This window comes from Lepus europaeus, chromosome 4 (assembly GCF_033115175.1).
Source record: "Lepus europaeus isolate LE1 chromosome 4, mLepTim1.pri, whole genome shotgun sequence".
In the NCBI taxonomy this organism is placed as follows: Eukaryota; Metazoa; Chordata; class Mammalia; order Lagomorpha; family Leporidae; genus Lepus; species Lepus europaeus.
This window is the reverse complement of record NC_084830.1, coordinates 70,732,778-70,756,224: the sequence shown is the minus strand read 5'-3', so window position 1 is coordinate 70,756,224 and position 23,447 is coordinate 70,732,778. Positions and strand designations below refer to the sequence as shown.

The 23,447-nt window shown below is 41.3% G+C and overlaps 1 protein-coding gene across 2 annotated transcripts in view; it reads left to right on the top strand.

The window, feature by feature from the left end:
• The first annotated feature begins 7,513 nt into the window (after positions 1-7,513).
• The window catches only part of KCNB2 (potassium voltage-gated channel subfamily B member 2), a 444,644-nt gene continuing 428,710 nt past the window's right edge, over positions 7,514-23,447 (top strand). The window contains exons 1-3 of one of the 2 annotated variants that reach the window (XM_062188365.1): positions 7,811-7,867; positions 10,172-10,241; positions 14,893-15,004. The gene's annotated coding sequence lies outside the window, so the exon portion shown is untranslated. Of the gene's footprint in view, positions 7,529-7,810; positions 7,868-10,171; positions 10,242-14,892; positions 15,005-23,447 lie in introns of those variants that run through there. The other variant, XM_062188366.1, reaches the window with a different exon arrangement.

Here is a 23,447-nt window from a genome sequence, read left to right as displayed (position 1 = left end):
TTCTTAAACACAGCAATTGCTTTATTTTACTTTTTTTCTGTGATCCTCAGAATCTTCCTGATCACTTGTATGGGAGGTGTACAATCTAGAGCTGCTTAGTGCTTCCGGGTGATCCACACAGGTACCTTGTGTATGTCAGCCTGAAGGATTCTATCCCAGTCCATAGCTACATGCCTCACATACAAAGTGCTCAACCTTGTCACATCAAATCTGCAGATCCACTTCGTTGGTGAATCAAAATCAGTCTACTTATTAGGGAAACAGCAAGTACATGTCATACCTCCATCCTCCTTCAGGATCAGCAAAACATTATTTTCTTCAGGTAGCTTGTGGTAATTCCCACATTTATCTTCATCAGATTTCATTTCTAAAAGTTAAAAACAATATCTTACACATTTTCACACAAGAACTTGAGACAATCTAGTGAAACAGCAGAGGATGTTATCAATGTGAAGTGGAGGAAAATATAGCTTAAATTTTACTATTTTTAAAGACATCAGTTTATTTATTTGGGAGGCAGAATGACAGCAAGAGAGGGAGACAGGCAGACAGATGGACACACACACACACACACACACAGAGAGAGAGAGAGAGAGAGAGAGAGAGAGAGAGATCTTTCAACTGTTGGTTCATTCCTCAAATGGCTGCAACAGCCAAGTCTGGGTCAAGCCTTAGCTAGGAACCAGTCATTGCATACGTTGCCTCTCATGCAGGTTGGGGTCCACGCATTTGGGCCACCTTCTGCTGCCTTCCCATGTGCATTAACAGGAAGTTGGATTGGAAGTGGAGCATATGGGACTTGAACCGACATCCCAATAAGAGATGCTGTCTTTGCAAATGGCAATTTAACCTCCTGTGCCACTACACCAGCCCCAGCCTAAAATTTTAAAGGCACACTGCCTCGGATCAAATTCCAGTTCTGTCTTGTCACAGTAGGATCTTGGGACAATAAAGTAAATTTGGCCTAGTTCAGTTACCTCCTTTATTAATTAGAATAATAACAGTAGTATCTATCTTAAAGAGCTATCATATGGCCTTGATAACATTTCCCTGTTACTGCACCGCACAAGTATATAACAGATGAAACTCACAGAAATCTAATCCTTGTTCCATCATGCTCCAGAATATTGTACTTAAATTTCAGATCATAAGTGGTATAGTTTGTAAATTTCCAGGTCATAGTCCTCACAAATCCTTTACCTAAGCCTTTTGATTTCTAGGAACATGGGGCTGGCACTGCAGCACAGAAGGTTAATGACCTGGCCTGAAGCGCCGGCATCTCTTATGGGCACCGGTTCTACTCCCAGCTGCTCCTCTTCCAATCCATCTCTCTGCTATGGCCTGGGAAAGCAGTAGAAAATGGCCCAAGCCTTTGAGCCCCTGCACCCACGTGGGAGACCCGGAAGAAGCTCCTGGCTCCTGGCTTCGGATTGGCTCAACTCCAGCTGTTGAGGCCTCTGGGGAGTGAACCAGCAGATGGAAGACCTCTCTCTCTCTCTGCCTCTCCTCTCTGTGTAACTCTGACTTTCAAATAAATAAATAAATCTTCAAAAAAATTTCTAAGAACAAACCACATTATTTTAGATACTATTGACAGCTGAAAGCACGTTTGAGGGTACACTCAAACACAGTACTTATACTATGCTACTGCGTGGCAGAAACATTTTTTTTTTAAGCATCTACTGTCTTTCAGAAAGTTCATGCTCAGAACAAGGACTGCCTAAAAATATACAAATACAGTCAGTCTGAAGCTTGTTTCTTACTCCAAGTCTTCAAAGGACAGCCAAATCTGTCTCAACTAAATACCGAGGAATCAATGAAATTGTACTTATCTCCTCCATGGAGAACATACAGCTCATTTATTTTTCAAGTCCCTACTGAAATGTGTGAGTGTAATATTTCAGTGGCTGCTAAGATTCTCAGTTGCTCAAAATTGTCTGGACTTCCCTACACTTTTATTGAGAAGGGGAAAAGAATGCACATTAGGTGCAAGAATATGGTCAATTCTAATTACCCTTCATTGGCCACTTTCTTGTATGACAATGAGAACCAAAGTAGTATCTGCCATTACTTTTAAAAGTATAGTCTTGAGCTCTGTATATGATTATGTTTATGACTAAGAATGTAAGATTGTGCTCATGGTAATGATGTTTGAGGAAGGTTACTATTTACCCATTTTTGGTATAACCAGGTTATACCAAACGAAACAAAACCTGCCTCCCAAATCAAAGAACATCCGTTTGTTTGTTAATATATAAATGTCCTTCCAGAATACACACCTATGTGCACACACACACGCATTTACATATATGTTTGTGTATTATGCCTTTAATTTTTAAATATTCTTGTGAAATTCACTTTTGTTTTTGTTTAGCTTTATTCAATATATCATATATTTGCTTTCATTTCACTTCTTAAAAACATTTATTTGAGAGGCAAAGATACAGAGAGAGATACAGAGTGAACTCCCATCTATTGACCCACTCTAAATATTAAGCTGAAAGCCAGAAACTTAATCTGGTCCTTATATGTGGGTGCCAGGGACCCAATCACCAGGGCCATTATCTAATGCACAGTAGTTGGAATCTGGGATACACAATAATAAAAGCTGGTATCAGGAGTGGAGCCAGGACTCAAACTCAGAAGGCGGATATGCAATGTAGGTGTTTCAACCAGTATCTTAACTTCTAGGCCAAATGACTGCCCTTCCATTTGATTTTGAAAAAAAAAAAATTAACTCAAACTCTCTTTCTTTAGTCTTCAAAAATGTATAAATTACTATCCTTATGCTTTTAACATTTTGAAGTATGTTGATTTCCCAGCCTTTACTGTTTTATTCTAATCTACTGACTTTTTGCACAAATGAACTTGCCAACACAAATTCCAAACTTGCTAAGTTAATAATATTGGTATTATTATTAAGATTATACTAAATATTTCAAAATGTTGTATTCAAGAACAAACAATCCAAGAAACTATTATACTTTATATTATGTATATATATATACATCTATATTTCTATACACCACCATTTTGATGTATGAAGAAATACATTCTTCTAAGTTGAATCTACTGTTATGCATAAAGGTATTTCAGGTTAAACTTGTATTACAGCTATTTATTTTACCCAGCATTATGAAGGAAGCATTTTGACATACTAAATAGACATTTTTCCACTTTAATATAATTTCATCACATCTCAAGGTAAATCTGAGAAATTAAAACACAAGCCAAAGGAACATTTCCAAAAATATCAATAAAAATATCAAAAGAAGACAGCTTAAGGAGCGACGTGAAAATATGTCTGACTTTTCAGCTAGATCATTTCAATTTTTTCCTTTAGAGAACAAATTAAGAAACTCCTAATTGTGTATCCTGAGGTGGAGCCACATGATGTAATAAACACAAGAGTCTGCAGCTTTCCAGAATTCAAGCTGTGTGTATGGAGAACTCTGCTATTCCCAACAGTCTGTATCCATGAGTTATTCTCTATCACCCATTTGGACTATGAGTAATTTCCTAAGCAAAATTAGATTTTTCCCCTCAAAGACTGTTTTTCTTATCATTACATGTTTACAGACACGACTCAGACTTGATGGATAACTTACTTGTAGCACCTGCTTCCCAGAAATGGAGATAGTAGCATTGTGTCTTATACAATAGAAAATGTGCTCTCTTGGCCGGCACCGCGGCTCACTAGGCTAATCCTCCGCCTTGCGGCGCCGGCACACCAGGTTCTAGTCCCGGTCGGGGCGCCGGTTCTGTCCCGGCTGCCCCTCTTCCAGGCCAGCTCTCTGCTGTGGCCAGGGAGTGCAGTGGAGGATGGCTCAAGTGCTTGGGCCCTGCACCCCATGGGAGACCAGGATAGGCACTTGGCTCCTGCCATCGGATCAGCGCCGTGTGCCGGCCGCAGTGTGCCTACCGCGGCGGCCATTGGAGGGTGACCTTGGAGGAAAACCTTTCTCTCTGTCTCTCTCTCTCACTGTCCACTCTGCCTGTCAAAAAAAAAAAAAAAAAAAAAAAAAAAAGAAAAGAAAGAAAATGTGCTCTCTTGACCAATGACACTCACATAGTAAACAAATGGATTAAGATTTCTTAAATATAATGGAAAACCACAGTAAATGTTTAAAGCAAATACTTGACAAATAATTATTACTGAGGTAGTCAGTAACGTTGATGTTGGACTAAAATAGTAAGAGAATTTTTCACACCTTGAAATTCATAAAAGGTTATGCTATTTAAAGTAAGGCACCCATCAGCACTGTGGCATAGCAGGTAAAGCCTACATCTGCATTGCCGGCAATCCATTATGGTTCGATTCCCAGCCACTCCACTTCCGATCCAATTCTCTGCCTGGGAAAGCAGTAGAACATGGCTCAAGTTCTTGTGGGAGACCTAAAGAAGCTCCTGGAAGAAGCTCCTGGCTTCAGATAAGCACAGCTTCCAGCTGTTGCAGCCATCTGGAGAGTGAACCATCAGATGGAAGATCTACCTCTCTCTCTCTCTCTCTCTCTCTCTCTCTCTCCCTGCCTCTCTTAACTCTTTCAAATAAATAAATTAATTTAAAAAAAATAAAGTTAGGTACATTCAAAATAAATCATAAGAAGTTTTTCTAGGCTTAGAATACTTTATAAACTCCATTCAATTAACAAATATCATGTCTGACAAAAGTTGTAAAATGAATGTTTGTTACAAGAATAGGTTTCTTTTGTAGGCATGGTCTTGGGAGTAAGAAGAATAAGGCCTTGGAGAAACTTACAATTTTAAATGGTAAGGTATGTACTTAAGGTATATATATATATATATATATATATATATATATATATATGTTTATTATATATATATATGTTATCAATAGCAGTAGAAACATATCTTTACAAAGTTTTCTGGGTACCAAAACAGTACAGTTAGAGATGGGGAGTAGTTCTACTGGTCTATAGCACAGTAGTGTAACTACAGCCTGCAACAATTAATCATACTTGTACCTTTCAGAATAACTGGAAGAGAAGAGTTGGAAGGTTCCCAACACCTGGAAATGATATTTGAAGAGACAGAAATGATAATTAACCTGATTGCAATATTACATGTTGTATACAGGTATTGAGTTATGATACTGTACTCCATTAAAAGTACAAATATTAGATGTCGATAAATAAAATTAAAATTAATTAAAGTTAGAAAAGACAGTTGGGAAATGATGCTATGGACATCAAAGGGACTGAGTGGTCAGGAAGCGGCAGAGTGTGGAGTGGACCCTGAACGACTGCAGTGATTCGGACCTGAGACCTGGGAAGGAACATACCAGAGGGAGAGATACTCATGTGTGCAATGGCACAGACGCGTGCAGACGCTTTCTGGGAGCACATGGGAAGCCACGGGCCATTTGTAAATGGGGAAATGATGCAGTCAGGGGTGCGTTTGGAGAAGAGTCATCCGCACAAAGTCTGTAAACTCTATGAAGAATAGAAAGACTTGCAGGCGAGGAAATGGACTTCCGGCAGGTCCCCGGAGATGTGGAATCAGAGCTTGGGAACAGGCCAGGCTTGGAGATAAAGGTTTGGGGACGAGGCCATGCTCATACTCGAGGCTGCGTGACAGAGCAGAAGGCCAGGGCAGGCTCTTGCTGGGAGACAATGATGTCAGAAGGCCATTTTCCAGCCTGACCACGTAGCTGGATGCCCGACATCTGAAACAACCACTAAGAACAAGGTAAGACCAGCGGGGACGCGTGAAGCCTAGGTGTGGAAACCAAAGAAAAGAGCAAAGATTTAATGGGATGCACTTAAACCCGAGTGAATTTGGACTTTAACACTCGTCTTTCTTGTTCTAAAGCAGCTCTAGAATCCCATCTTTTAAGATGCCTGTAAAGGGTTCGCAAAAGCCCCTGTATGCACGTGGGCTGTCTGTATTCTGCCCTGTCAAAGAGCATTTGGATCAGGAACCTGTAGGGCCAGGGACATTGTTCAAGTTCATTGTCTTTACTGCGCCCCGAAGATGCGGAAAGGTTTGCATATCCACCCTGACGCCTCACTAAGGGGCAACTTGGCACAGTTTCCCAGTTGGGTAAGAAGATGGACAAAGGAAAACAGAAACAAAAACCCAGGGTCTGAACAGCGCCCCCGTGAGTAGCAGGAGTTAAGGCTGCCACCGAGCCGGCTTTACCCGCAAAGCCAGGAAAGCTGGGTTACTCTGGGCCAGGGACGGCCCCGGGCAGGGCTGGAGGTGCCCAGAGGAAAGTCAGATCCTCTCAGCGCTCCTAGTTAACCCCGCAGATCCTTCCCGGGCAAGATACTCCCGGCCCCATCATTCAGGAGCCATCTGTCCTCGCCACAGTTTCCCGGGTGGAGCGGCGAGCCCAGGGGCAGAGTCGTGTAGGGGGCAGGCGCGTGGGGGAGAGCCCAGCCGCGGAGAGCAGAAGGGCCGGGGGAATCCCGCGAAGCCGCCAGAGCGCGTCTCGGCGGGGCATCCCGGGCTTTCCCGGCCGCCGTGCGTGAGGCGGCCGCGCGGGGCCGCGGACCCTCTAGCCCAGCGCAGCCGGGTGGGAGCTGCAGAGCGAGGCAGGTGGGTGTGGAGCTGGGCCTGGGGGGGCCGGAGGGAGCGCCGGGCGCGTGGGAGCACCGGGAGGCTCCCGCCGAGGTGTGGCCCGCGCCTGCCCGCCCGCGCCCGGGCCGCGCCCTGGGGCACAGGGGCGCTGTCCCCTGCCGAGCGCACTGCTCCGGCACCGCGAGGCCGAGCCCTGGCGTCCCCCCCGTGGTGCCGGGTCGGCCACACAGCCTGGCCACCCCTCCCCGCCGCCCACCTCGAGCGCCGAGGAGGCGGCGCAGGCGGCCGCTCCAGCCCGCGGGTGCGCGGAGCGCGGGAGGAGGAGGAGGAGGAGGAGCGGGAGCGGGAGCTGAGGTGCCGCGGGCGAGTGTGCGCGCCGGGCCGGCGAGCTCCGGGCAGGGGAGCGGCGCCCCCGGGCGCCCCGCCTCGCCTCCCGCGCGCAGCCTCTCCCAGCTCCGCCACAGACACACACCCACCCAGCGCCCAGCGCCCTCCGCCTCCGCCGGCCGCCGCCGCCGCCGCGCTCCGGGCAGCCTGAACAAGCGGCAACTCCCCGGCTGGCGCGGCTCGCCTTTCCGGCTCCTTCCGCGTGGCGAGCGCAGCCACGCTCGATTTTTCCTTCTCGCTTCCAGCGCTCGCTCTGTCGTCTGGGCGGCGGCGGCGGCGGCAGGGGGATGGGGACCCCGCGCGGGGAAGGGGTGAAGATCCACGAAGATTCTTGTTCTTTTTAAGGATGCCTTAGCGTCCTCCCGCCGCGTCTCCTCTTAGAGACCGGGAACCAGAGTCAGGGATGTAAGAGAGAGGGGGCACGCCCGCCGGGAGCGCCAGCCAGCCGGGGAGACCCTCCTCTCGGCGCAGGGGCGGGGGACTTCCAGCGACAGATCCTCGGCGAGGGGAGCCGTCGCAGGGAATCCCCCCGCCCGCGGTGGCGCCCGAGCCCGTGCCGCCCGCCCGCCCGCCGCCGCGCGGGGTCCGCGGGAGCGAGGTAAGTGGCGGGGGCTTCGCTGCTCCCGGATGGGGGCTTCCGCTGGGAGCGGGCGCCGCGGCCGCCTCGCCAGACCCGAGTTGCCGAAGGATTGGAAACTGCCCGGTGGTGCCGAGCGGGCTGACACGCAGAGCTGACTTAGCCCGGAGAGGGGTTTTGATGAAGGCGCCTTCCCGCTGGGGGGAGGCACGCAAGTCTCAGCCCCCGAACAGCGTCCCGGCAGCCTGACTGGGAAGGGCTGGAGCCGAGCTCCGAATGCCTTCTGTTCGTTTGTGGGGAGATGCCACACTCACACGGCACACACTTGTGGGACCCGATTTGGCGAGTGCGGATTCTCTGGTGCGTGCACAGCCCTCGGCAACGCAGGGACATGTATGCGTTTTATTCTTGGAGCGGTGCGCGGTCTGTGCTCCGAGGCTCGGTTCCCCACAGGGTGAGCGGGTCTCCAAGGAAAGCTCCATGGCTGTTTCCAACACACTGCTAAGGGACTGGGGAATGCAATTGCCCTGGATGGCACCAAAAGCCGCCCACCATTTGCCTCCTCATTTGCTCCCAGTGCTTGATGACCTTTTTTTTTTTTTCCCCAAAATAGTATGCCGCCATCTATTTTCTCCAATTATGAGTATTTATGAGTATCCATTCATAAAAAATTGCCAGTGTGCAATATGACAGACGTGCCATGTACACAACATTTGTGACTACACGAGTGTCTTGACAGTATATTATGATAAATACAAGATTACCCTGGGGAAATTTAGGTTGCACCGATGGGCACTGGTTGATTCCATGCAGGTTCAACATGACTTCTAATCAAATTAAGCATGATGGCAATATTTTTAATAGCAGTTCACATTTCCATTATTGTATTGATTGGGTTGTTTTGGATCTTGTTCGGAATCTGTTTTTTTTTAACCCCAGGTCAAAGGAAAAGTAAGCATCTTACTGCTACTGCTTTTAAATGTCTAGTACGGTGTGGGACAGAGGACTGGTGGTTTATTTATCAATACAGATCAGCCACAGCATCATATTTCACAGGACAAGTAAAAGATTTCAGAGATCTGACTTCTTACCTGTCATTGTGGAGTAACTTACAGAAAAGACTTTGAAAAAAGAGGGTAACATTTAAAAATGGGTGTGTGTGTGAGACAGAGAGAGAGAAGAAAATCAAGTTTTGCTTTGTTTGACTCTTTAAGAAAGCGTGTGTGTGTGTGTGTGTGTGAAAAGTTGTCTAAGGCTTAACTTGTAACATGTGAACAAAACCTACAGACTTCTAGACTAGAGAGTTTTTTATTATTAAAGTAACCAAAACTTGAACAGTTTGGTAATTTGGCACATGATGCATATGGATGTGCATTTAATTATTGCTGGAGGTGTTTTTTTTTTTTTTTTTCTTTTAATGTAGAGCAGGAATAAAGGGCTTATCCGTGAGGCCGCACAGGCTTTCCCTGCTGTAAATATCTTTTCTGGTTACCTTCTAGTGAATGTCCCAGGTAGAAATAACTTTCCCCCAACTGAATGAGAAGTCTCCTGGTGACCTAGACAAGCTAAGGTGCTCCACAAAGTCAATACTCTGATTCTCTCCCTCTTGCTGGTCAGGTTCATACCGATTGTTTATCACAAATAGCATTCTGTTTAATGCACTCTTGTTCCTCCTTTGGCACTACTCAGACTTTTGGAGAAAGGAGTGAATCACTTGGCTGCTCTGTGCTTCCTGGGCCCCTTTCACCTTCACCTTTCCCTGACCCTGTTCCCGAATCTTTTCATGCACAGAGCCCCACGCGGACTCTGGAAAATAACTGTCTTGCCTGCCACTTTGAGAGTTCTCGTTCCCAAGTCTTCTGTTTCTATTGCCTCTCGCCCCTCTTTCCTTTCTGTTCGCCTCTTTTTTTTCTCATGGAGTTGACCCATGCATCAGCTGAAACTATTTCCAAATTCACTTCTCTTCACATCCTATTGCTCAGTTCTTCAAGCTTGTAAATTCATGGAATATTCAGATGGAGTGGTGGCAAAGCTTGCCTCATCCAGTGTTTTCTATTTGCTGTTAACACTTCCTTGTTTATGCTGTGGGGCAACTGAACATCAGCCGGTTCTTCTAGTTTTTGGTATGGTGATAAAAATGAGCTATCTAGAAAAAAAAAAAAATGAAGTGGCAGGATGTGGCTTCCGTCACATTTCTTGGCCACTTAAAATCCCATCTGTCCAGGTTTTATGTAAACCTGCCTATCGATAAGTGTGAAAATCTGTATAGCATCTTCATTAAGCACTGAAAAAAAAGAAATATTTTCTTGAATTTTCATCTAGCACTTTGAAATGGTCTTCTAGAAGGTCTGATATAGACTGTGCGTGTACTAGGAAAGTAGACCAAATTACTGGTAAAATTTAAGAAACCTAGAAGATATAGTTCTTTCTGCCCTAATGCATTTTTTTCCTTGATAGAAAAGTAATTAGTTCCTTGAAATGTGCTACCGCCTTAGAGACTGATTCCTGAGGAAAATCCTTAAAGTGGGTAGAAAAATCTACTCATGTACATTTTAGGATAACTATTTAAGGTTAAAGTTACTTGTTTCACAATGTAATATTACTTGAAATTTGCCAATTTGTATTGGATTTTGCATGAAATAGTGATGCCTATTATTTTTCTAGGGGCTTCAGAGGAGTGGAAAGTATGATTGCTTTCTATGTGATATTTTTAAAGTTCGTAGTAGTTTTTAAGGTAAGTTTATGGCCTTGTTTCTCCCGGAGTGATGAAATAAACTTTATAGAGCAGAGCAGTCCTAAATTTTGGAGTCACACAGTACAAGTATCTTCATAGTCTAGATCTATTGCCCTTTTATTATTGTTATTATTTATTTCCTCCTGTGCTTCTTAGAGATATTTCCTCCCCACCTCTTTACTGCAAGTATAGGTTGGGAGGCAGAAAGCCCAGTGTGTGAGACCAGGGGCCTCTTGACCCCTGCCAACGAAACTGTCTTGTATTATCTTGAATAGTGCCTGTTCCCGTAAGTTGAATTGAACCTATCTTTACTATCTGATTTAATGTCAGCTATCCACTCACCAACTCAGTCATTAACTCACTTATTACTTATTAAGTATGTATAAAGACAAGAATACTTGAACAGAATATAATACTGGAGATAAGGAAGGCAATCCTTATCTCAAAGGACTTTCTACAGTGTAGAGAATAAAAAAATTAAATAAGTCATTGAAGAATCACATTTATAGTTTAAAATGAGAGATCTCCTTGCATACAGAAATAAACTTAGCAGTTTTATACATAATACATTAAGCCAGTCAAATTCATGAGGTGGAACATGAAAATTCATCACAGTCTATGCATTTGGGAATTGTTAGCAAATAATGATAATAATAATAAATAAAATATGTTGAAATATTTACCTTTTTATTTTAAATTAAATTAGAATAATACTATGAATAATGTTTTTATTTTGTTTACATAAATAAAGTTATGAGTGAGAACACTTACTTGAAACAGGTACTGTTTTAAACATTTTGCAGATACTAATATTTTAGTTTTTACAGTCACCCATTAGGTAGCTGGCACTCATACTCTGTTGTGTAGATTTGAAAACTAATTTTCAGAGACTTTCCTTGATTTGTCTGAAGTCACATAGGAAGTGAAAGGTAAAGTCATGCTCGAATCCAGGCACTCTGGCTCCACTGTAACACTGTGAACTTCAGAGTCTAAGAAACATGATCCCAGCAGAAGAAATGAAGCCTGCAGTCCTGTGTTTACTTGAAGTCACATCTCCCCAATAGTGGATGCTATGCGTCTTACTGTAGCAGAGTGCTTGGAAGGAGAAAACCCCAATATTTTCAGCATGACTTTGAAATAAGAAGGTAGCTTATTTGGAGGCTGATTTTGAAAATGGGGGTGGGATTTTAGGAGGATGCTAAACTGATTGAAAGTTCTGCTCTTACAATGACCACAGAAAGTGAGGATGGTTGCCCAAGATGCTCTCTCATGGATCAATTTTGAATGCTTACTTACTTCTGCAGGCTTTTAAACATCTTTGCAAATTATTTTGAATATAGTGTTACAGTGTGTTTTCATCTGCTTTTAAAATTATATATTCATGTCTGAAAAGAAAATGCTTAGTTTTCCATTGTAATTTTCTTTTACACATGTCCTCATTTTTAATGGGTCTGTAATCCCAATATTTTTAAAACTTTATTTATAGACTCAGAGACTGAAATGGTGGAGAGAGAGAGAGAGAGACTGACTGACTCGCATCAGCTGGGTCGCTCCACAAATGCCCACAATAGCTAGTGCTAAGCCAGGCTGAAGCTGGGATCTGGGAACCCCATTCAGTCTCTCCTGTGGAGCCATCATTGATGCCCAGGGAACATATTTGCAAGAAGCTGGAATCGGGTACAGATCAGGGACTTGAATACAGGCATTCTGATATGGGATGCAAGACGTCCCAACTGTAGTCTTAGCTGCTAGACTACATGCCCACCCCTTAACCCTAATACTTTAATGGAAATTCAAATATAGTCATATATCAGATTTAGTTGCTAGTGTATTTTTCTAGAATGCATTTATTTTATTAAGTGGCAAATAACTGTAACAAAATTGTGAAAGCATATATCAAATCATAAATTGACATTTTCATTAAGAAAAGTTTAAATAATTTTGAAGTAAAATTATTTCTTACTAACCACTGTTTTTCTGTTTATGTAAAAAAATCGTCTAGATTAAATTTGAAAGACAAAATGATTAAATGTTGCTCATGAGATATCATTAAAACCAAATATTAGATCCATCCTCATGATGGACATTTTATTTCTCACATGGATATTTGGTCTCCTACACTTAATCACATTGAATAGCCAACTTATAACTGACAGTTGGTTTGCAGTGTATAAATTTGCTTTAAAAATATTAGAACTTTATACATGCCCTCATAAAAACGGTAGTTTAAATAATGTTCAGGTCCTCAAATCAAACCCTCTCTTCCTTCAAGCCCTTTGAATCAATAATATAACTAAAGTATAGTATTCTTAGCACTAAAAATCCCAACCATTATTTATAGCAATATTCTGGGGGAATCATTTGATTTAAATAGTGTTTACTGACTTACTCAGGCTCTTTTGGGGATACAGAAATGAATGCAGTACTGCAGAGGCCCACCAGGAGGAGAGAAAATGGAGAGAGTTTTTATGCAACTCTGAGTGAGGCAAGGTGGAGAAAGCTTCCTAAGGTTGGGATGGGCAGAATGCTGAGCATAGGTCTGTCATGAGAGGCAAGTTTTGCATATCCCTGTGGGATTCTTGTTTGTTATTTCATCCTCAGCGGATCTACTCAGCTCCTTCCCTGTGCCATGCCCTAAGCTACTTATTAGGGGCATAAATATGAATAAGGCATCATGCACTCACAGCCTATATGTGGAGAAAAATAAATCACATACAAATCATACATTCTGTTGGCAAGGTGACATGGTAATGTGAAAGAAGACTTGCACCACAGAAACATCCCAAGAGTGAGAAACACATAGTTGTTTTCGCTTCCTGGATGTGTTTGGAGCCATGATTCTCTCCTCAGTCAGATCCAAAGGCCCCTTTTTATAAACAGTGTTTTGTATGTTCTTTTTCTTTTCCTGAAATGATATTTATAGGTAATATAGACTGTCTGTACATATGATATTTTAAAAATCAATATAAATGTCTTATTTGGAATAGAAAGGGCAAATAGATGGAAAGTAGATGTCTCAATATGTCTGTGTTCAGGTGTAACCACACCAGAAAATGTAATAAAATATGTGCCTGGCTGCTAAAAAGATATGAATTTGGATTAACATAAGTTTGGATAAAAGAGAAAATGTCTGAATAAGAAGATAATATCCAGTTAGATATTGATTACACTTTTGCATATTTGACAATTCGCAATAGAAGCAAAATAAATACATTCATTGAGTGTGGCAGCTGCAGTTGCAAACAGATGGGTGTGTGCTGGGTTACTGAATCAGTTCATGTGAATAGGAGTATAGATGGAGACTTGCCAAAATGGTGATCAAGTCATGGTAAAGCTCCAAATAAAGTGTATTTACATTTTAAGATCTAATCGCTCACTGATAGCAAGCGAGTTTTTAGCTAACTTAGTTGCCTGCTGAGATGTAAAAGCTATGCAGGATGCAGGGATTCTTAGATTCCTTTGGAATCTTGCCCTCCAAATACTTCACAACCTTAGAAAACCCATCAAAAAAGCATTGTATGGATCCCATTCAGCATAACTAATCTTGGCTATGTTCTCTCATTGAAGGGAACCAGTCCATTTCAAATGCGTGGCTGACTATTTGGCAAATCAGTACTATGCAGTTTTTAGTAAGAAGGTAACTGTAGTGGCTGACTCATTAACAAAATAACTAGCAACAAAATCAAACCCTATAGATTGCTAAACATTCTTGAAGTCCTAATAGTAGGCATGATATGTGAAGCTGGCTGATGGAGATGATCTGATCATAACAGAGCTTCATATTCTACATGGGAGTGTCAGACAAGACTTCACGGATGAAGTGACACCTAAGCTTGGCTTTCAAAGATGAGTAAGCATTCCCCAGGCAGAAAGGAAGCAGGTGGAGCGTATTCTAGGCTGAGGGAACAGCATTTACAAAGCAGTGTCACGGGAAGGGCTTGGCTGGTGATTGGGGCTCAGGACTGGCATTTGTAGGGAAGTGAGGGGACATGAAGCTGAAGAAGAAAAGGTTGGGGAATACATATCAATGTATGTGTGCATTCCACTTGGACTTTATCCTTCTTGTAGGACAGGAAGTCAGGGGTCAAATACTGTTTTTAAAAAAGTAACATAGTGCACTTTATTTTTTCCCCTATAAATGCTGAACTAATATAAGGGGGATGAACTATAAAAATTAAAAAAAAATTATACTTGGGATACTGGTGAGGAGTCTGTTAAGAACAGCTGGTACATGGCCTGGAACTGATGTTCAACAGAGACAGTGATAAAATGATAAAGAGGATGGTTTTGGATTCCTGGTAGCAAACATGCAATTAAGTGTCATTATGTCTTGCAGCTCCCAATTGGTCATAATAGCAAGGAATAGCCTCCCTCTTTTCTCTTAAATGGTGTTAGCTGAGGTGACCTCCATATTTCAGTAGTTAATAGAGTTTTAGTGGCTTCTAACTTGCTCATCTGACAGTCCAATGTGTATATTGGGTTCAATGATTTGGAGACCCAGGCTCTTTCTCTGGACACTAGGAACTTGGAGCTTTCCATGTCTAGCTGGTAGTTGTGGATGAGAATGAAGATAGAAAAGGAACACCTCAGACGTGACATGCCTTGCTTCATTTTGCTAAATGACTGTTTCTACTATATCCTGTCTCTTCAGACACATTCAGGAAAACTGCAACCACAGGAGACTATCCAAATCCCATGTAGATGCTGCATCTATCTCAAAGTCCAGGTTCTGTGGGTGATGCTAAACCCTCCCCAACCCCCAGGTAAGTCTGAATATGGCCCCTTATTGTCCAGAAATCTTTAGACTAAAGGGCATGTTACTGATTTCCAAATATACATTGATAGATTAGTTTTGGAATAATTGCACTCAAAATTCCCATTTGGAAAAGGGAAGAATAAAAGTCATTAACACACAATATGGGAGAAATCATACTAGCCATCCTATTAGAGCCAAACTAATAGTGCCAGAAATTCCTTTATTAGACTCTGGCTTTGGAGGAAGTGTGTTGTTTGATTTTCTTTGTAGCCCTGACACCCAGTGGGAGGTTTTTCATTGTCCCTTACTGCCCATGGTCACATCTGAAGTAGTTGTTGGGAACTGTGCCCTTTATAGATCTCTCATGACCTTCTCAGGTGCTTGTTCCCAGTCCAAGTCTGAACACCTAGAGGTTGTTTTATCTTTATCTTTTCTTTTTACAAAGGTCCAGTTAGTTTATTTGATAATATAGTTCCCTCAGAATTTTCTTGGGTTACTTATCTATTTGCTTTCTTTATGTTCAACTACCAACTATAGTGAAAGTTGTTTCTTAGCCCTACTTCTTGAACCTGCTTCATTTCTTTTCCCATGTCTTAACCATCCATGTCTCCAGTGGTGACTTTGGGCTTGAGTGCTGAGGTAATTTCATTAATCAGGTCCTTGGGCATTTCTACGTCACTGTGGGAAGTCATCATGGGCATCTGTTACATAAAGGCTTTTTCGTTCTTCAGTGTCACAGTTTCTGAAGCTGTGGGCTTTTCTAGCTTTGCATTTCTAGACTTTGGCTTTTCCTTTTTATCTCTGATCTCAAATTAGCAATTCTTTCCTGAAGTCATCAGTTATTTTTTGAAACTTTTCTACAGGCAGGGAGGAGAAACTACTATACACTAATATTTCAGCTCTTTCCAACCATTGCCTCCAGTTATAGATCTGTCCTCCCAGCCGTGGTTTTTCCAGTGCAGTGCAGGGTTCCAGGGTTGTCATCTTCTCTATCTGTTTCTTTGCTGATGGCCAACACCTCATAGTTAGATTTCTGTGAAGGCTTTACCCATCCCCAAAAGGTATCAATTTCAGAATATGTTAGGATAATACTAGTTGTTATAACAAACTCCAGAATGTTAGTGATTTGACATAATAAATATATTTCCCACCCACATAACAATCACTGAAGAGAACACAGAAAAAGCACAACCAGTTGTTAAGTATCATGGCTCAGATGTAACCATTGCACTTCTGCTTATACTCCCTGATGAGAACTGGTCACATTACCCCACTTAGCATCAGGGGGCTAGGAAATGTCATCCTTGGCTCAACAGGATGTCATCCTTGGCTCAACAGGAACTTCTTGGTGATAGTTGTCTCTTATGAAGGGGAAGCATACATTTAGATAAACAGCCATAGTTTCTGGAGTCATCTTCTTTCAAAATAAATTGAGATGTGGGGGCATGAATTATATCTATCACTAGTTTCTCCATGCCAAAGATGGCATGCATTTTACCCACTTTACTTCCCTGGGTGTCAGATTTTCCTTCGTTGTCTAAAGCATTGCTATTATAAGGCTCTTGTATATGTAACACACTCTGGATGAGTGCTTTGGGATAAAGGATGGTAATTACAGCATAAACAAGAAACTAACTAATTAAATGTTCGATGTCACTGCTCCTAGAATGTATTTACAATTCCTCACCACAAGGGTATTCCCATGTGCCTATGTCTCACCGGGCCAGGTCTTTTTCTTCCTCTAGACACTTCCTTCCATCTCCTCATTCAGAATTGTCCCACAATCCTTTTACAAGGTGCCAGTGGATTAGTACAAAAGTCAGAGTTTACTTGTTATGCAGAAAATTTAAATATTGTCTTTAAATTCCCAAGCACTTGCTTGGAATAGACAGTAGTTCATAGAAGTTTTTACCATAACATTGTAGCAGGGGTGAGTGGTTAGCCTAGTGTTTAAGATGCCTGCAACCCACTTTGAAGTATCTGGATTCAGTTTCCAGCTCTGGCTTCTGCTAATGCAGATCAGGGAGGTGACAATGATGATGGTTCAAGTAATTGAGTTCTTGCCATTCATATGCGATATCAGGATTGAGTTCTTGGCTCTTGGTTTTGGTCCAACTAGGGGGCCATTGTGGGCATTTGGGAATGAATCAATGGATAGAAGTCTCCCCCGCCATGAATTAATAGTTCAAATACAAAGAAGTTCTTTCCTTAATAGGATTTTATTGTTTCTCATAGTCTGACCAACTTGAAATTGTAGGACATGCACTCGGCAAATATTTATTAATCATTTTTCAGATATATAGCACTTTCCTAAGTTTTGAAGTTAAGCAAGTTTAATCCTTACCTTCACTTGGCTTCCAGTCTATATGCAAGCAAACATGGAATCCCGAGGTCCCTTGAGTGGTATATGTATCCGGCCCTAGACTGAGGATTCTTTGGATAATGAACTATATTGAAAGGAAAGGGGAGGAGCCTATGTGGCCTATGATGTGCTAAACTGAGGGAACTGGAGACTTATGCCACCACTATTTCCCAGGGATTTGTTGTTGTTCTGCTTTTGGTTAGCTGGTCTGGTTTTTTTTTTTTTTTTTTTTTTTTTAGAATCCTGGACTTGAGTTATTTTTATGTTCTTTTTTTTTTTTTTTAAAAAGATTTATTTATTTTTATTTGAAAGTCAGAGTTACACAGAGAGAAGGAGAAGCAGAGAGAGAGAGGTCTTCTATCCGCTGGTTCACTCCCCAATTGGCCGCATTGGCTGAAGCTGCACCTATCTGAAGCTAGAATCCAGGAGCTTCCCCTGGGTCTCCCATGCATGCAGGGGCCCAAGGACTTGGGCCATCTTCCACTGCTTTCCCAGGCCATAGCAAAGAGCTGAATCGGAAGTGGAACAGCTAGGACTCGATCCGGTGCCCATATGGGATGCTGGCACTGCAGGTGGCAGCTTTACCCACTACGCCACAGCGCCAGCCCCTTTTTATGTTCTTTCCTCCAAATTTTTAACAAACAGGGCAAGTCATTCCTAAAAGGTGAACATCCAGGTAGGGGATTGTGGCATCTGGAAAGAATAGAGCAGATGACAGATGGCAGTTCCATCAGGCAGGAAGTTAGACTTTAGGAATATTAGAAGATTTTCTGGCTGAGTATGGAAAAGGTTGGATGTCAATGTTTGGAGATTCTCACGAGCAGAGGCAGGAAGAGGCAGGCAGGATTAAAATGGTCTGTTCCCATAAGCTCCCAGTGCTGTGGTTTGTGCATGTGGGGAGTTTAGAAGAAGTCTCTCATGTGGCTAGCAGGGGTCCACCTGGATTAGATCTGTAGTCTTAGAAAAATCAAGTGTTGGTTATGTTATCAATGAAAGGATTCAAGTACAGTAAATAGCACCATTTTTTATGCCATCATCAAACTGCCAACCTGTCTTTCCTGGACTTTCACTATAGTATATTAATTGGACTTGGCTACTTTTCTTGTTCTGTTATTAATTTTGTACACTTTAAAATTTTTACAGAAAGCAAATCTGATCATATCATTCTTCCACTTAAAACCCTTAAATGATTTTTCCTTTTTTTCCTTTTTGGCCTGATGATGAACCACTGAACCATGGCTCAGCAGTGTTTTCACTCATGTACTTTTGACATTCTTCCTGACAAGGCCTAGGATGCTCTTAAAATCTGGGAGGGAGCAGGGTTTGCAAGTGGAGGCCCAGGCTCTGTCACTGGTGGGAATGAGGTAACTGGTGGACAGAAATGCCAATAAAGGCAAAGTATGGTGTTTCCAGTAGAATTTTTTTCTCTGATCCTTATGAAGAACAGAACTTATTTAAAATGGAGCAGAATTCTGCCTCACAACTTTACAGGAAGATCATCTAGACTAGTGCTTTCCAATAGAACCTGATATGATGATGGAAATGTACTATATCTCTACCTTCCAGTACAGTTTCCAGTAGCAACCTGAGTGACTAGATACTTGAAATCTGGCTTGTAAGACAGATAAATTTGATTTTATATTGATTTAAAGTTAATTTAAATTTAAATAGCTGCATGATGAGTGACCACCATACCAGATAGTCCAGGTCTAGACTACTATTAGCATGAACTAATTTAGGATACTCTAAGTTTCTAAAGCAGTGTGGTTTAAATCCTAGAAATTGCATTTACAGCCCATGTCAGCTCCCTGCTTACCATATATACACATGTTAGCAACCTCTGGTGCCCAGTGCCTGTTCTAAGCATTTCTCAGGCACATCCTGTTGAGGACGTTGGCTACGCTGTCTCTTGTTTCTATCCCTAGGCATTATTCTTTATTGAGGACATTTCTCTATGTGAGCTGCACAGCTGTAAGGTGTTATACAAATGTAGAGCATTATCTTTCTGAGGATCCATGCGACATGACCTTAAATGCTTTCTCAGGCCCGCTTGTCCCAAACAGGACTATTCTTTTATTTGGCCCCTCCTCCCTTCCCCCCTCCTCTCTTGCTTTCCTCATTCTCCTATTCTTATTTCCTTTCTAACCTCTAAAATGACAGCCCACAACACTGAGTCCTTTAACAGGTTCCTTTTCTTTGCATATTGATTTCTTTTCCTTTGTGCTTATTTGTGAAAGCTATCTCATCAGTTCAGATCATTAACAACAACAACAACAAAAAAAAAAACAGAAGGAAAAAATAAAAGACCCCCTCAAAATAGTTGAGATTATTAACAATGAAAACAAAATCTCTGAAATGATGGTATTTCTTAGCATACCCATGAATACATGTTGACGATTTATCAGTTTCCTAATAGTTTCAGTGTTATTGATGTGAGGAATGTATGGTGAAATATTGTCCTAGATTTTTTTCCCAGTTACCACCTAGATAATAGTTTAGTTGATTTTAATCCTTTGAAAGTGCCTATTTGTCTGTCTCCTAATACTTTGCCCTGCTCTTCACAAATATAAAGCTTTCCAATGAGATCATTCAGAATGCAAATGTGGTGTTTGGGAGGCACAAGTCTGAAACCTGATAGTAAAGGAACATTTAAAAAGAGATGGCCTATCTTCACTGCCTTTTCTCTCCTCTGAGTAGCTCAGAAGAAGTGTGTCTAAGGGCTTTCATGCTAAATGTCTCCAGTTCATAAAATCAGGATTATTAATCAGACTGTCATTAAATATTAATCTACATTTGAGATAAATGTCATTTTAAATTTGGATCCTAGTTTTTTCTAAATCTAAGGAGAGCGTTTTCATTAGGCTTTATAGAAAAAGTGCAAATAGAAAGCTTAGACGCTATTAGGAAACTATTTCTGAATTTTGGCCTCTGCTTTGGTTCAGGCTTAGCAAAACACTTGATTTTTAGCATAATCATAGTTTGTAATCATATTCATGCATATACATATATGCAACTAAATAACAACACAATAAAAGTTTGGACAATTTTTTAAACATTGTTGTTGCCAGGAATCATTAATAATGAGATTAAATTTTTCAGTATTTATACCAGGGTACTTCAAAACGTTTATGGAAAATGGAATTAAAATATGTTTATTTTGATGTAAAAATGTGAAATTTTGATATAAAAATGTAGAATATAGCTTTTTTTTTTTTTGACAGGCAGAGTGGACAGTGAGAGAGAGACAGAGAGAAAGGTCTTCCTTTTACCATTGGTTCACCCTCCAATGGCCACTACGGCCGGCACGCTGCGGCAGGTGCACCACACTGATCCGAAGCTGGGAGCCAAGTGCCTCCCCTGGTCTCCCATGTGGGTGCAGGGCCCAAGCACTTGGGCCATCCTCCACTGCACTCCCGGGCCACAGCAGAGAGCTGGCCTGGAAGAGGGGCAACTGGGACAGAATCTGGCACCCTGACCGGGACTAGAACTCGGTGTGCCGGCACCTCAGGCGAAGGATTAGCCTATCGAGCCACGGCGCCGGCCTCATGCATAGCTTTTATATACACGCTTTTCATGAATCTAAAAAATATTTTATTTATTGTATGTATTTGAACAGCAAGGAGACAGACACATGTAGCAACTGGTTCACTCCATAAATGTCCACAATAGCTGGGCCAGGCTGAAGCTAGGAACCTGGAACTAATCCATATTTCCCATGTGAGTTGCAGGGATTCAACTACTTGAGACATCACATGTTGCCTCCAAAGCACAGTTGGGATTTGATTCCAAGCATTCTCATAGAAGATGTGAGTCCCAAGCAATGGCATAACCACTGTGCCAAATGCCCACCCCCAATCAAATTTTTGAAGATCCGTTGTATGAAAGGGTTGGATTACTCTTTGCATTTTTTCTCTTCCATCATTTCAAGCTTATACCTGGTTTTTTTTGTTTGTTTGTTTGTTTTCTTTTTTTTTCTTTCTGTTCTCTGAGGTAGTGAGGTCTAATGGAAAGAACTTGGGTTCAGCAGTAGAATCCTTGGCCATTCACTGTGATGCTATAAAGACCAACGGAAGGCGTGATTCGCCCTGATAGAGTGCTCCTCTTCCAAATACTGTGCATTTTATATCTTTGGCATTTAAAAATATTTTAAGCATTTACCTTGACTATAAATTGTGAATAGTAAGATGAAGCATTTCTGGGAGTCACAGACTAAAATTTATGTTCAGTTTTAAAAAATTAGAGCTCCAGAAGCAGCTGCCAATCTTACCACCTCTAAGAAAATTATAACATACACTAGATTTTATGCATACATTTTTGCCAAGGGGTATCCATAATATTATGGGAATTATTTGGGGTTCAGTCTTTCCTTCTATTTTGTGTTAGGAGGATTGCTCATCACTAACCTCATATTTCCATTATTTATCTTTCTGAGACACCTAGAATCATGCAATTCAAGAAAAATCCACACTATCTTTTGAGGTGAAGAACATGGACCATTTAGATAATCTTGGAGTGAGACACTTACTAGTTGTTTCATGTTGAACAGGGAACGTAGGTTTCTGAACCGCATTTTATTTTTCTATAAATAAAAGATAACAATACTCACCCCAAATTGTGTTGAGAAAAAAATGAAACTTTTCATTATTAGAATTTAATGGCATAAGCACCTGCATAGAATAATCACTCAATATTAGGAAGATGATAAAAATAATTATTAACAAAATTACAAAGCTATTATGACATCATAATTTTGGTTGTCCTTCAGATACAACTCCAAGAATATCCCTACCTTCTAGGAAGATCCGTTGTATGAAAGGGTTGGATTACTCTTTGCATCTTTTAGGTAAATTTTACTTATGCACATTTTGATTTAAGGTGAGGTAAAATCCAAATTGTAAATCTGAATCCTATTATAGGAATTTCTGTAATACTGATATGCTCTTCAGTTGTAATCCTGACTATATTAGGCTTGCAAAGATCAAAAAGACTGGCTTACACATCATAATTTTGAAATCGAGTAATTGTTTCCTTGAAAAAAATGAAAAAATTAACATAAAAAAAGAGCTATAAAAAGGAAAAAAACACAACTTTACTATCTTTGGCCATGCTTCTCCTTTCAGTGAGAATAATAGGTATTTATTTCTGAATATTTTCTCCCTTGGTCCAAAGTAACAGTCCCTTTTATACCATTGCAGCCATAATTTTTATAATTTTTCCACATTGTTTTTCAAATTATTTATTTCAAGAGTGAGTCATCTGGTAGAAATCACATGAACTCAGGGCTTCAGTCAGTCCATCTGTGGTCCCCAATTTTCACATTTGTATATTGTTGATGGAAATTGTTGAGTTAATTTTTTTCCTTATCAGATGCTTTGATGTTTTCTTATCAAATTGTACAAAATTATAGCATTAGCAGTAAATTTGACATCCAAAGATTCATAGACGCTGATTGGTCATTTTGTCCATCTGCTTTGCATTCTTACCAATAATGATTCCAATAATTATTTATCATTGTTGTAGCTCCCTAGCTTCTTGTACAACAGAGGCACGTGGTAGCTCGAGAGAGAGGACGGGGTGAGGGGAGGAGTATTTATAAAGTGCCAAAAACAGATGGATGCTTTAACATGCTGTTTAATGATCCTCACTGTTGGCACAGGTGGAAGGAAAGCATCCATACAGGCTATGGAGTTGGTGTCTAAGTGATATCTATAGATCGGAGAACCTCTTCACTTTTTACCTAATAATGAACAGAGAAAAATGAAACCTGCAATTACTTGTGAACAATTCAGGATTTTAAAATTAGTTCCAACAATGCTATTGATTTGTTAGCAATTTTTTTCATGCTAGAATCTAGAACACGTCATTTTGAATATATTATTCAAATATAATCTTTTTTTCCATCAGAGGAAGGAAAGGAGGGCAGGGAGGTGTGGCTCTGCTGAGTATTCTAAGGTGAGTTCTGGCAGTGACCTGCTTTGCATCTGAAGCTAAGATGCTTTAAGTTGTTTGGGCTGCTACAACAGAATACCTAAGACCGAGTAATTTATAAACAACATAAATTTGCTACTCTTGGTTCTGTAGGCCGTCA